We start from the raw sequence: 15,152 nt of genomic DNA on the forward strand, positions 1-15,152 counted from the left end.
TATTTACCAGTGCTAAACAATTTTTGCAACTATTTAGATAGACTACAAAAAACAACCTAAATAAAATGTTTATATATTCAACAAGAGATAACCAAGCCAATTATATCACAGATCATAATCTTTTACTATTTCTTCCTGCACCGCGAACTGACTATTGACATGTATACATAAATGAGCAGCGTGACGAGTCGAGTCGATTTAGCCATACCCGTCTCTTCCTGTGCCTGTCTGTATATACGCGAACTAGTTCCTCAGTTTTTTTTGATTTGAAACATACGTGCGTTTTTCACCAAGAATTCTACATTATCGATGGAGATAAATTCTATATAACACCTCGATTCAAAATCTCTTTGGTGAATTAGACTCTACTTCAAAAAATATAAAGAGCAGCTAAAAACAGCGGATGCAAAGTTGGCTGTTATTAAAAAGACAAAGCAGCTGCAAGAAATCGAACAGCCGAAGAGCAAATACAAATATCGCCTTTGGCGTTGAAATCCTTCACATTTGCATGCTCAGCTGTCGCAGCGGATGATCAAATTGAAATGTCAATGTGAGACCTTCCCTACAAGCATACATACATACATAGGTGCATATATGGGCAAGTGTAGTGAGAAAAGTGTGTGCAAACGTGTTGTCTTGCCTGTGGGCTTCTTCTTGTTGTTGCTGTTGTTCATATGCTACTTTGCATTGAATGCAGTTTTTGGTCAAATTGACATTTTTGTAGCCAAAAAGTGGTGAATCGATGGAATCGAAATGTATTTGCATATATACAAGTAAATATATACAAACAAATATATTTATATATATACATGGTATGTACATGCACATAAACGTATATACATATGTATGTGTAGCTTTCAAATATTTATATTTCAGCATGTTTGAATATTTTAGTACTGTACTGTACCCATCATCATCTTCCAATGCAAATCACTTCGCAAAAACAATAACAATAACAAAGAGCAGAAAATTCGTGGTGCGATGTGATGCTGTGATATTTTAGCCACAATTCTTCACTTAATTCTTCATTTTCTTATTGCATTTCGAATGCTTTATTTGAGGATTTTGTTGTCTTGCATAATTTGAGTTTTTTTCGAAAAAAATAATTCATAGTTCAGTTGGAAATACCCAAATCTTTTTGTGACAGTTATGAAAACATTAGAAAAAGCCCAAGAAAAATTTATTCGAAGGTGTGGGTGTGTGTGCAAAATGCAAATTTCGGCTTACGCGCTGTGAGAGTACATTATTTAAAGAAAATAAATATATTCTAATACTTTTAAGTCACTTTGAAGTGTGGCGAATTACGATGTCTCAATTTATAATCTCGAATGCCTTCGTCAAAAATATTTAAAAAAATATATTGCTTACCCAAAAGACACAGCTAGTCTTTACAGACTTTCATATATTGCATTTACATATTTATTTGCTTTCAACCACATTTATATCCATCATAATTTTTTATTTTCTTAAGGCAATATCTAAATCCTTGCCATAATAATTTGCATAAAATAAAATTTCTCGCTTTTTATTATTACTTAGCGGCAACTTGACGCGCCGCTAAAAGAACAGCAAAAAAAACGTTACATAAATCTCAAAAGTAAATTCTTTTCCACCAATAAAACTCAGCATGAATAATTGCAAATTAATGTAAATCACCGCATGACGCGCCACACGACGCACACGCCCACCACCATGCAGCCCGGGTGGCAACGCTGCCAAAGTGGTTGCAAAGTGACACGTAAGGACTAGAGCAGGAGTGATAGCATATGCTGCGCTGACGTTTTTTACAAGCCACGAAAAAGCGTGTACAACAAGAACCTGAAAGGGAAAACTCACAGGATATACGCTTGTTTATATGCATACAATATGGACTTGGTTAACTTTGAGTAACATTATTATAACATAATTAAGTCATCAATATAAATTTATTTGAATATTTTTTCAAGGCTTTTCATTCGAGCACAATATTAAGGGGGGCATTGAGAAAAAAAAAATTCAAATGGTGTTAATTTTAAAATGCCAATATTCTAATGAATTATATTTAATTATAAATATGTATGTATGTAAAAAAACGAATTCTCGTATTGAACTACAATAAAATTAGAGGCGTCTTCCCGTACTCGTATGTGAAATAAATATTTGCGCTACACAAGAAAAACGAAAATTTTGGAAAAATAGCGACAATTCTCATAAACTCAACTAGCATACATTCGGCTTGATGGAATTGGTCTAGCGATACTTCAACTAATTCAAATCGTTTAAAAAATATGTTTTCTCGAAGTCGGTCTACAGAGTAGGCCTACGTGACTTTGTGAGTTTTGAAAAGAAGTCGTTCGAGACCAACTCTGGAGAGACGGCGGGTCCATCACCTTTCTGCCCGAATGGAAAGTTCTCAATTTCTGCAAGGCTGGTTCGTCGGGTGAAATCCAGTATTTGGACTGTTTCTTGATCTCTGGTGTGCCTAATATGAATCTATTAGATATTTCGTCGGTCGACAGTCATGAAGCGACACAGAAACTCCTTCGAATTTCGCTTAAACAGCGTCAAACACTGCTGTAAAGTGGTCTCACGGAAGAGCAAACTTGGAAATATCAAGTCTCATATAGATCAATTCCAAAAGCCGACAACAGGTAATCAAAATTTAGTAATCAGAAAGAAAAAGTCAATTTATTTTTGAAAACTGGAAAAGTTATCTGTTATTTGAAACGATTTTATTGTCATAAATTGTAAACTCGTGATTTCATACTCTATTACAAAAATTATGGCCATGTAATACTCACTAATTTACATATCATATATAAAATAATACATACAGATATATGTCTTTTATGAACTGCATATTTTGTTGTACAACTAAAATATTTATGCATTTATTGACAAAGTTGTTGAAAACTTTTCTTGCAGGTAAAATGTCGACATTTCCGCTTTGCTGCTCTGCCTCTATTCATATCCCATGAGTATTGAACATGCAGAAGACACGTCAATAAACAAATAATGCAACAATAACAGGCGACAGCAACAACAAATGTCTGGACAATAAATACAAACACAAATGCCAGGTACGGTATATGTAAATATGAAGCTGCGCAAAGTTATTGCACAATAATTTGTAGCGATAAAAGTTTTTCGTCTTGTCAACTAAATGTCGATTATCGGTGGAAGTTTGTACTCCAAATGTGTATATGCAAATATAGTGATCATATCAAAGTGATTCGTAAAATTAAATTTTCGCTTTAAAATTATATTCATGATGTACTCGTATGCTTATTTACTTTAGTCTAGCAAGTTCAAGAACAGTTTTCTTTTGTTTTAGAATAAAGATCCGAGCAGAAAAATACCTAGCATTTGATTGCATAGAGGATTTTGAATAGAATATCATTTGATTAAAGATGACCCGAACTGGTAAATAAATACATTTTCGCGTATTTTAATACAAATCTGTATTATAGCATTCCAAACAGGCGCCTGATACTATCATGTCAACGCTTAATCCAATTTTCGATATTTGTTATAAGCCTCGGCTGGGGTGGTGAATTTTGTGTCTTTCGCTAGATTGTTGGATAGTTTCGAATCATAATCATAAACCCACGTCTCATCACCAGTTTTGGTCTACTCAAATTTGTTGTGTCGATCCACAAGATGTTGCGATTCTCTGCTATTTCTCTGATGCCAACACGATAATTTTTAAGCACTGTTTCTTTAACTTTTTCAATGTAATCGTCAATAACAGAGGTAGATGGATGGCTTGCAGGAGGAAACTTTTCTATGACTTAACGACCTTCATTGATGGCTCGGTGCCACTCAAATACTTGTGGTCGCGGTAAAGTAGACTCCTCAAAACATTGTCGCAACATTTTCAACGATTTCGTATTCGTGATTCCATTGGAAATATACAAAATTTCAAGCAAACTCGTTTTTAAATTTTTTTCCATGGTAAAAACCGCAAAACTTTTCGCGTCGTAAACAAACAGCTGTCAAACATATACTACTTGATATATGAAGATGAAACTTCACAAAAACATAACAAGAGGGAAAAATATTTATCGATTTATCGAAAATGGACGAGTTCGGATCAAATTTGATCTAATGGCATATTGCTCTATAATAATTTAACTTTTTTCACATAGAATTTTAGATGAAACTACAGTTGAGTAAAGTTCAAAAAGTTGTTCGCTTAGTGAATGAATGATGATATCGAAAAAGCAGTTGTGATTACTTGAATTCTATGGAATATAAGGTATACTGGTTACAGAACAACTTTTAACTTTTCTATCTCCACCACAAAGATTTTGAACGGTATCCTTTATACATAACTTAATTCTCAAGCTTCGCTCTTAATTGGTGATGAATGAAAGATGAATACGTAAATGAGGTATATTAACTGCAAAAAGTATGGATGTAGTCATAGAGGACTCCAGAGGGCTGTTTACACAAATTCCAGAAGAATTTCCAATCTTTAAGAAACTGATGGCAGGAAAAGTTCCGTCCTCAAAGCAAAACCTAAATACCTGCAAATATAGAAGCGTTAGACAAATTAATGCACTAATTTTTGATTAGTTTATTTCTTTAAGAACTCACATCATCATTTCGCGATACTTTCATTCCGTCTACAAATAATTCTCACGTGTAAAAATCAAAACCTGCACGTGTTTAACACCCCTACCAGACGAATCACAATGAAATTTCGAATAAATCAAATATGATATCATTCTCCTCCATTGCTCTCTTTCTTCCAACAACCAACATCAGCAGCGGCAACAATGTCAAGTGAGTAAATATCCTTTTCATTTTGGTAATCAGTATTTAATTCTTTGCATTCAATTTGAGAATTCGTTCATTTGAGTGACATTGATATGTTTAGCAACGACAAAAAAGAGCAAAGAGGAAATTTAAGCGCACGCACCTTCTTCGCAAAACAGAGAATTCTCACACGCATACGAACAGAGCAAACGTAAGGCGCTGGCAACATCGTCAGCATCGGTTACAATGTCGCACTGACATTTATCTTGATGAATGATCGAGCTAATACAAAACGTCCCAACAACGCGACCGGGTCTGTGATAGCGCCACGTGGCACACACAAATGACGAACGCCCGACATGACGCCCGTGATTGCCACATCCGATTACTAGGCTTTTGTAGAGGCTAACGAATTTCGCGTTTGCTCGTTTATTCGTATCACACGGGTTATGCTCGTACTGTGGCGAAATTTTACTATTTTTTAACTACAAACATATGTACATATGCATGTATGTAATATCCGATGATTGGGTGGTTATGGTTATGCGGTGTTGGTATGTCGAAAGGGATTAATCGTAATCGCGATGGTGTTAATTTGGTGTGCAAAAATCAAATCCGATTAAAAATCTTATCTAAATGAATTGAGAACTTTATTAACGCTTCAGTGGGTGGATCATAAAATCGGAAGGGTTGTTTTTGAGCGAGACTTTTCTCTCATTGGTGCTTCCTATGAAAAAAAAAGAATAATTATGAGATTATCTTCGAAAAACTATGACTATATAAGCGTCTTAAAGTCATATTCGAAAGTTTGATAGATACCATAAGCTTTTTATATTCAAACTCGAGAAAGTTCGTGAGTAGCTGCCGTGGCCCCACAGATGTTATGAAAATATTGTACAGCAATGTGAATTGTTTTATTTTTTAACAATTTTAAGTTCATAATGATTTTTTTGTAGAAGAACTTTTTAAAATAAAATTCTAGAGCCAGCCAATTCCACATAAATGGGAATGCCGTTAGATAAAATATTTTATATAAATTTCGTCACGAAATCCTTGCATAATTGTTTTACTCGAGTTATAAATATACTCGTATACCCAGAGCTCCTTCCCTTGGACAGACGACTTTTAAAAAGTATTTGAGATACTTAACTATGAAAGCTGACGATTGCCAGCTACTAAAGAGCAACGATTTTTTGAAAGACTACGACGTGATAACACCTTTGGGATTCAGAAGCTTTCCAAATTATTTGCTTATAAGTTATAAAACGATCATCGATGGGTTAGACGTTTAGTTCGGAAAAATGATTGATTAATTTTAGAAGCAGGCTTTTTATGGACGTAAGATTTTTTAGTTGGAATTTGAAGCTTCGATGGTAACGGGGATCACTTTTTTCCTATTAAAGCATAGCGACTATGATGTTTAGGCGATGTAAAAAGAACGAACATTAAGAGAGCGCAGAAGAAAATTGTTGAGGCAAAAGTGTTCAACACTAAAGCGAGGGGAAGATCAAGATCACGATGGATTGATGAGTTGGAGGAAGAGATGTGAAAGCTTGGTATGAAAATTTTTTAAAAAATATCTAGTGTTCGAGATGTCTGGAGGTAACACGTGCAGCATGTACCGCAAAATCTTGGAAAACTTGGTGGGGTATATGTAAAATAAGTTTTAATAGCAAAACATGGAAACTTAGAATTGGGAAAATTAAAAGGAAGTTAAAAAAGAGAGATATTAAGCGCAGAAAAAACTGAAGCCGATTACATATCGTATTTTGAATTAGCGACAAAAACACAGAAATTACTGACACCCCATTTTAGACTCGTTATAAAGCGCCAATCCGTTTATGGATTTAATAAAGATGAGAATACCGAAAGTCCTATTTAAGGAAGATAAATCGACAAATTCAATTGGACATAATCAATATTATATTTGATTGTTCCGATGACAATAAGTGATCGCGGCATATCCTGCTATTAATACGAGTGCACAACAAATACCAGATTTTATTTGTTTTTTGTGTGTTCTTTGCATTATTGTCGGCGGAAACATAAGAGAGTTACCTTTGTGTACAAAATATGAGCATTTAAGGTATTTAACTAATTAAGCAAGCACCTACGCAAATATTTGCCAGCCGCCGAATAATCACGATTACTGATTTTTACGGAGTCGAGTACAAATCTGGCGGGGGCAGCAGCGGCAGCTGTTAATTTGCTATTAATTTTCGAAAATGCTGGCAATTCAAACAAAGCAGTGGATTTAAAGAGGAGGAAGAAGAAGAAAAAACAATTTAAATGCAAACGTAAATATTTGTGACTTTATTTGTTTGTTTAGAAATATTTATTTTCACTTCGAATTAATGGCATCTCCGGTTACAGGCCACCTTTTAATGACGGCGCTTATGTAGTTATGTCTCTTATTAGGTTCGTGTGTAGAAAGCAGTTCAATACGCCTTGTAATTAATAATCAGTTGGAAATTTTATTTTAATAATTGATAATGACATTTTATACCCTGAACAGAGTATATTAAGTTTGCCACAAAGATTGTAAGACTAAGAAGAAAGCGTCGGAGGCTCCAAAAATCATCAGCGTGACTTGGATATACACGCACTACTGCCTGAGCCTTATTTATTCGAAAAAAAATACACTTTCTCTGAGAACAAGGAGAACTAAAGCAGATTTTTTAATAACGAAAACTTCTCATTTTAAAATTAAACAATTTTCTTCTCTTCTTTATCGCTTTTATTCTCACATTTGATTAGTCAATCTAATATCAGTCAATTTCATGTGCATTAAGTAAATAAAACGACATCGTACAGATCCAATCAAGTTAAATCAATTTCATTTTGAGCACAGCAACCCCACTTACTCGTAGCATATACAAATACAATGACATTTTTTATTCACATGCAAATGAAATTTGCAATTGCCTGCCGTGATTTTCGCAATAAGCTCGACAGTTTTCTAATATGAATACTTTCTTTTATGCGTTCTCAAATTGCCAAGCTGAATGCCTGGCACAGGAGAGAGAATAGCGCAGTCGGCGCTTACTTTATGTCTTTCAAATGGCGTTCCTTTATCGCCTCAACCCATCGACCCCGCTCTGGGTAATTGTTGCTGCCACCACACTTCACGATAATTTAGATTTGAAAACTTTGCTCTTCTGAATGTGTCCTTTGGGATGATTTGAAAACGATTTTCAATGTATGGTAATTCTGTTTGAGTGTTTTATTTATGCAGAGATTGGGTGTGAAAATGTAAATACTTGATGTTAAAGTTTTGAATTTTGTTTACTTTAGTTTTACGTGACAACGTTAAATTGCTCGTTCGATCCAAATTAAATTTGCATAAGTTTCATTTTTGATACTTGTATATGGTGTTTGAATGTTCTATGAGTATTAGTGAGTAATTTAGTGTAGAAGTTGAAATAACTACTAGTTGCTTACCCCTTTTTTGCTTGCTATGTTTGAGGCAAACATACTTCTATATATAATATGTCAAAGAAATAACGAACAAAATTACTCAGCTTAATTTAATATCAAAGTGTAAGTCGAAACTTCTTTTGAATTTGTGTTATAATCTTTCTTTTTTCAATCTGTATTTGATTTTGATAGTTATGTGTTAAATTCTCTACATTCCATAGTTTTGTAAATGAAAGTTCGCTATTATTTTATACAACTTTGAAAAGTAATCGAATTTAATCGGGACTGATAAAAGAAACTACACTTTTACGTATTTCGATACAATATTATCCTTTTTGAGCCAATACAAGCATGCCAACGCTTAATTCAATTTTACACATACTTGTTATAAGCCTTGGCTGTGATGGTCTTCAGTGCCTTCAGCGATTGTTGAACATTTTTGATGTGGGTATTTATAAACCCATCCATCGTCACCAGTAATATTGCTTTATTGTTTGATGAATGTAGGGTCCTAAGCTACGTTTTCAAGCATCGCTTTTGCGAACTCTACTCGATGTCGTTTTTGCAAAGGAATCGGGTCTTTTGGTACGAGTTCAGCATGGACGCGTTTTACTTGTATGTTGATATCCTCTGCTATCTCTCTGACGTCAACACGACGAATTTCAAACGCTGTTTATTTAACTTTTTCGATGTTATCGTGTTAAAGTAGACTAACCAAAACATATTTGCAACATTTTTAACGATTTCGATTGTTAACACCCAATTTTAAGCAAACTCGTTGTTAATTTTTTTCCATGGTAAAACTCGCCAGACAAACATTTCGCTCGTAAGCAAACTCGAAGCAAAATGTTTCGATTCGGTTTGCGCGCGCAATTTATATAGGTTAATCAAATTTGATCAGATCAGGTGGCACACATTTGAGGCACTATTCGTGCAAAGTTTTACCCCGATATATTAATTGGTGTTTTATTTGTTGACTGGAATGTGAAAGAATCAAATGGAATTTAAAATTTTGTTACATGGGAAGTAAGCGTAGTTGTAACCCAATTTCTTTAATTTTTGCACTGATCGCACTGGGTGTACTAAATTTGGTTGAAATCGGCCGAGCATGTCCCGAAATATGTGATTTCACCTAAGGGGGCGGTGCCATGCCCAGCTTTCAACTCGTCTCGTCATGGTGATTTAAACAACCGTTAGGTGAACAAAACTATTATACTTCATAGCAACATGTTGCAAAAGTATAAATATATCAGTTAGTATTAAAGGTATCTCAAATAGTCGAAATTCCTATAACGGATATCCAGTTTGCTTGATGTTGCGGGTATGAATACTATTCCGCCAGATTTATATGACTTATAACTGGCTTGTGAGATTAAAAAACTCAATTTCTATTGCGGAACGGACCAGGAGTCGATCATCTCGACGATAAAATATGGTTATGGGTAAATCCGTTTTAAAAATATGGCTTAAATCTTGTAGGTATCTTCAGGAAAATCAACCGGGTCTGATATTAATATTGCAAATAAAAAAGAGATGTCGTACTAAGTATTTCAAGAAGACTATTTGGCTATTTTGAGAGCATGATCAAAATAAAACGGATCTATAATTTTATGAAAATGATCGGTGCAGTTATTTCGGGAAGTATGTGAAAAAAAACCTTATTTTATTTGGTTCTCGGCTTTTAGATAGGACTTTCTTATTTAATTGAATTATATGTTATTTAATTATATTAAATCAAAAACATACTCATCCATAAGTACATATATCCGTAGAGGTCATAAATAGTCACATTTCGTCCTATCTGCGCAAGCACGCAGAGGCGCCAGCTCTTCAACGCCGTTAATAGATTTTCAATCAAAATGTTATTTTCAGTAACATACCTGTATTTGCATCGCCTGATTGAATGGGGAATTAATCATTTCACTCCGTCAACTCATTTGCGTTCAATCGAAAACGAACACTTCACCAAAGCCGGCCGCCCGCCGTCCCTCTCGCCAACTTATCAACGCCAGCTTGTGCGATTATAAGCCGAATGGCTTACTCCAAGAGCATAAGTATATGAGTATATGCACTTGTGTGCCTATTTATGTGCTCGAATGTATGTAAATTACCAATCATTTGGTTACCTGAAAATGTTGCTGCACGCACATGGAATGCATAAGTGAACGCAGCAGCGACAGCAAAACGGAGCGCGTCATCAACAACATCGCCGAATGACAGCGAATTTGCATTCGAATCTGGTTGGAGTGCGCTGCTGCCTGGGGTAGCAGCACCCGATTCGCTTGTTGGTCACATTGGCCATTTTGCATTTCCCAAAACGCAAATGTCACACATGAAACCCGCCAACAATTGGTTACCATGCTCCAACAGTAGTTGTTGTTGTTGGTGCTGGTGGTGGTGTGTAGTTGATGGCTGCAGCGGGCCGCGGTGCGATGGGGTGTCTGCAAGAACGTGATGTCTTTATAACGACGATGGTTATGCTGATTGCACGGCTGGTTGGATGGCGCTTTCGCCACTGCTGATGGTGCTGCTGATGCTGATGGTGGGTAATGCTGGTGATGCGGCCGCTGCGCCCGTTTCGACACCAAATACGGACATGACGCAGCGCCCAATTCGATTACGTTTCGTTAAATGTTAAATTTATACGCCTCACGTCATTTGTGACAGTTCGCACAATTGTCGCTCGTCGTCGTCTCATCCATGTGTTCGTATGCGCTTGTTGGCTTGGTTGAATCGGTTGTTTGCTGTTGTTGTCTTGCATTGTTGCAGCAAATGTTGCATGTCGGCGTTCGAACGCAGGAAATTGAATTTAAATTCGCAATTCAAAAGCGACAGCTTCGACTTCAACCAAGTTTAGTTTTGGTCTCGAGCATTGAATAAAGAACTCGTTAGTTTTGTCAACTACTACAGCGCTGGGTCCACAATATATAATATAATATATACATGGTGTTATGATGCGGGTTTGAAGTGGATTTTGCGAAATGCTTAATTGCGTGTCTATACCCTTTAGCTTTGGGAAAATCGTGAAAATAGTTCGGAGACCAATAGATTTAAACTTATGGAAATTATACCTGGACGAATGTTTAAAAATGTTGATCAATTTCTGGAAAATCAAAGAGAAACTTGGAATTTAAGCCTACTTTTTCTTCCAGTAAAAGATATTTACAACTTATTTTCTCGAGCTAATGTTAGAAGACTGCAGAACCGAGTCTTCAACTGTATCCATTTCAAGAATTCCATGTAATGACTGACCGTTTCCACCGCCTACCTAACCGGAATGGACTTGAACTTGTATCCGGCCATTTAGTAGCTAGCAACGAAGTAGGAGAATTTCTCGATATGCGGTTAGCCCTCTGAGACTAATGTTGATGTTTTGATCCTTGTTGAAATTAATTCATATTCGAAGCGGTAGATTTTTCGCGATAGTTATAAGCACAAATTAGGAACTACCGTCCTTGGATGATTAAATGCATAGCTCCTTAGGCACTTCTCCGCTAGCGTACCAACGACATGTCCCTACCGACTCATGTGGGGGTTGGTTATGCAACAAAGCAGAGAATGTTAGGATGAGTGTTTTTTGAAAAAAAAGCACCCGCCATCCCTCTACCAAGATCACACTTAGGCACTCAGCATTTATGAGGAATTCAAAACAATCGAAAACCTCTCTGAGGCTCTCCCTCCGTGAACGCTGCGCGGGACTGCTTATTGGTCTCTCGCAGCTAATCCTTTTATTTTAAGGCCTTTTATTATCCGCAACCTGTGACTCGTCCGGTTGCCTACAGCTCGGCACACGCAGATTAACCCGAATTCGCGACCGGACAGAAATTGACCATATTAAAATGGAAAAATCAATGTAAATCGTAACATTAAATCATAAACCTACTCCCGAGCTTTGAAAACTTTATTCAATTATCCAAGTGGATTCCTTTGTGATCATGGGCGCAAGGATCAGCCCAATATTCTAACCTCAATTAATTTTTTTTAATTATTGAAAGAATATATTATATAAGAGTTATTCGTACAAAATTCGAATATATGGAAATCTATTGTATATATATTTTTTTTATCAAAAAACGTTTACCACGGTAAAGGGTATCAATCGTGAGTTCTTCTTATTTTCCATTGGCATTTTCAATTCCCTTAAGTTTTATGTTTTTTCCCACTTCGTCGCTGTTAGCACATTTCATGCTCGCTGTCATCAAGTCGGCAATAAAGCCAAAAAAGAGGTTCATCATTCACATCAGCGATCAGCATCAATATCGGCATCAGTGTCAATAGCCATATCTACGCACAACAACAACAACTGCATAAGTGCAGCGTAATACCAGCAGCAAGCGTGACAGCATGAAAATTGGCATTAACATCGTTGGCAACACCAGTAAACTGTGGTTTTCGCCAAATGTACATACCCACAGCAGATGTTGTACTTGTTGTTGTTGTTGTAATTGGTTTGTAAACTTTAAAAATTTCGACATAACTTCATTTCCATTCCATCTAACGAACGAACAAACGTGCAAGTATCGAATTACACTTCCGGTGATTTCCCGCCGCCAACACTTGCCCCTAACGCGGATGATGCGGCTGCTGTTGACGTTGATGTTAATGTTGCATGAGTATCATAAGAGTGTAGCAGCGAAAAAGGGTACGGAAGTGAATGGCTGCCGTCGAGGGTTGCGGATTTTGTCGCGTCAAATTCGTGTCGCTTATCGGCACACGTTCGCCCATTATACTCGTACTTTTGGTGGGCAAACAGGATACATACTCGTATTTTACATTTATGCACATATATTTAATGTTTTAATAGTAGTTGAACATGTGTATATGAGAATAGGAATGAGGTATGATCCGCGACCTGGGGTCTATTGTGTATATGCGCGGAAGCTTTGTGGAAGTCACATTTGTAAGCTTTGACGGGTTGCGATGAAAGGGTGCGAAAATGTCGTAGAAAGACATGAGGTTTATGGTGGATAGTTTAGATTTTAAACTAACTTCAGAATTTTAATAACTTTTATATACAAAAATGATCAAATGATCACATTTGCGAGCTGAGTCGATTTATTCACCAAGAAGTTGCTCATTTGCTGGAATCGCCGATTAAGCACCACTACAGATGTCATATAAGCTAATCGATCAAAATCAAGTCCTTGAATGGATAACTTTTTTCTTTGACACGCTATAATCGTGGAACAAATTGTTGCAATAAAAACCTATATTTCTTCCATATTTTTTTAACTTTTAACTATAGCTTTCTATCTTTAAGTTGTTATATAAGAATGTCTTATTAGGTACTTTTATGTTCCGAGCAGTTTTGACTCCTCATTTTGTACATTGAGTTGGTCCCTAAAGCAATCAAATAAAAGTGTTTCTTTATGTCCCTTCTAGAGTGTTACTTGTAACGATATAAGTGTTTAATTTCAGAGATTCAGATATAAAGCAGCTAATTCTTAAATTAAAAGATCACCCTAATGCATTATGTATATACGAATACGTGTAGTGCTGCATCGACAAAGCAATAAAAACTGTAATTTTCCATAAGCTAATCCACTTCTAAAGGCGTTAAAAGTTCTCCAACACATTCGCATGCCATATCATATTTCACTCGGCACCCGAACGCACAGCCGACGCGCGCAAGTGGTATTTGTCGGCATTTATTGCTTAACAAAGGGGATAAATAAAAGAAGATTTGAAACATATTGCGGGCGTTTATTTATTTGATAACGATGATGCATTGCAACAACAACAGAAACAACAACAAAGCAAAATATTAATAATAATAATAATAATACCAACAAACAACAACAAAAAATAATACCATATAAATACGTATTTGGGCTTAGCAACTAGAGCGATCCACCCAACATCAAGCAGCCGACACAGCGCCCGTAAACCAGCCAACCACTAAATGACAATAAAGCAGCAACTTCCGTTGCTGTTGCGCAAAATCATTCAATTTCCGGTAAGTGAGCACCGACTACATATAACAACCAACAAACCATATCGAAAATGACGCTACAATTGCCTTCGTCACTGTCAACGACGGAAGGTTGCTTGTATGTGTTGTTGGGCTGTTGGGTCGCTAAGTTTGGGTTTTTGGGCGGCTGCCTATATGTGGGGGTGGTTGCCTTGTTGCTTGCGATGTGATTTGTACACTTTTCCGATTTCATACTCTGTGCCAATTCTCAGCAGTTTCCTGTGTGGCACATATTATTCGACATCACCGCAAAAGCGCTTACATCCTGCGACACCACACACACATCTACAGCCACTTACATACACACATATATATATATATATAATACATATATATATATATATACTCACTTGCGTTATATGAGAGATCCTTTACGCTTTTTAAATTTGAATAATTTTTATTATGAGGCACGTTATGAATTTTTGATGAGTCCCTGCGGTGATATACTCGTACGTATACTCTCTGCCGCAACCAGTTGAAGCTCGTGGGGTTGTTTGATGGCAAGCTTAGTTGTGGGAATACCATAGCTTTGTGTTGTTGCTGTATGTATGTAGTCGATTGTTATAGTCAGCTAAGCCCGGTGACAGTGGCAAAATTTATTTACTCGCCACACTTTCACATTGTTCCCCTCACTTCGCTCAGTGGACCGGCCAACCAGTCGGCTAGCGCTTCAACCCAAACTTAGCAGCATTTAGCGGCAAGTGTCAGTCGTTTGGTGAGTGAGGGATACGTCGGGTTTTTATCGCTTATTATTTACACAAGGATTCAGTGGCAATCGTTCGCCAGCGTTCGGTACAATGTCTGTGTGGTAGTGCGCAAGCAAGTATGTATGTGATATGTTATGTTGATGCTGTTGATTTTATGGCTTTTAATTTGCATATATATTGCGTCCAAGTATGTAATCCTATGATTTTTTTAATTAAATCAAATTGTCTGTCGACCGTTGGCATCATCACTAACCGCCGTTGTCAATTATTCATAAAAGCAGGAGTGTGTGTCCCATGTAACGGGCGGCCGTGTGTGT

The sequence above is a fragment of the Bactrocera oleae genome, chromosome 2 (assembly GCF_042242935.1).
Source record: "Bactrocera oleae isolate idBacOlea1 chromosome 2, idBacOlea1, whole genome shotgun sequence".
NCBI classification, from domain to species: domain Eukaryota; kingdom Metazoa; phylum Arthropoda; class Insecta; order Diptera; family Tephritidae; genus Bactrocera; species Bactrocera oleae.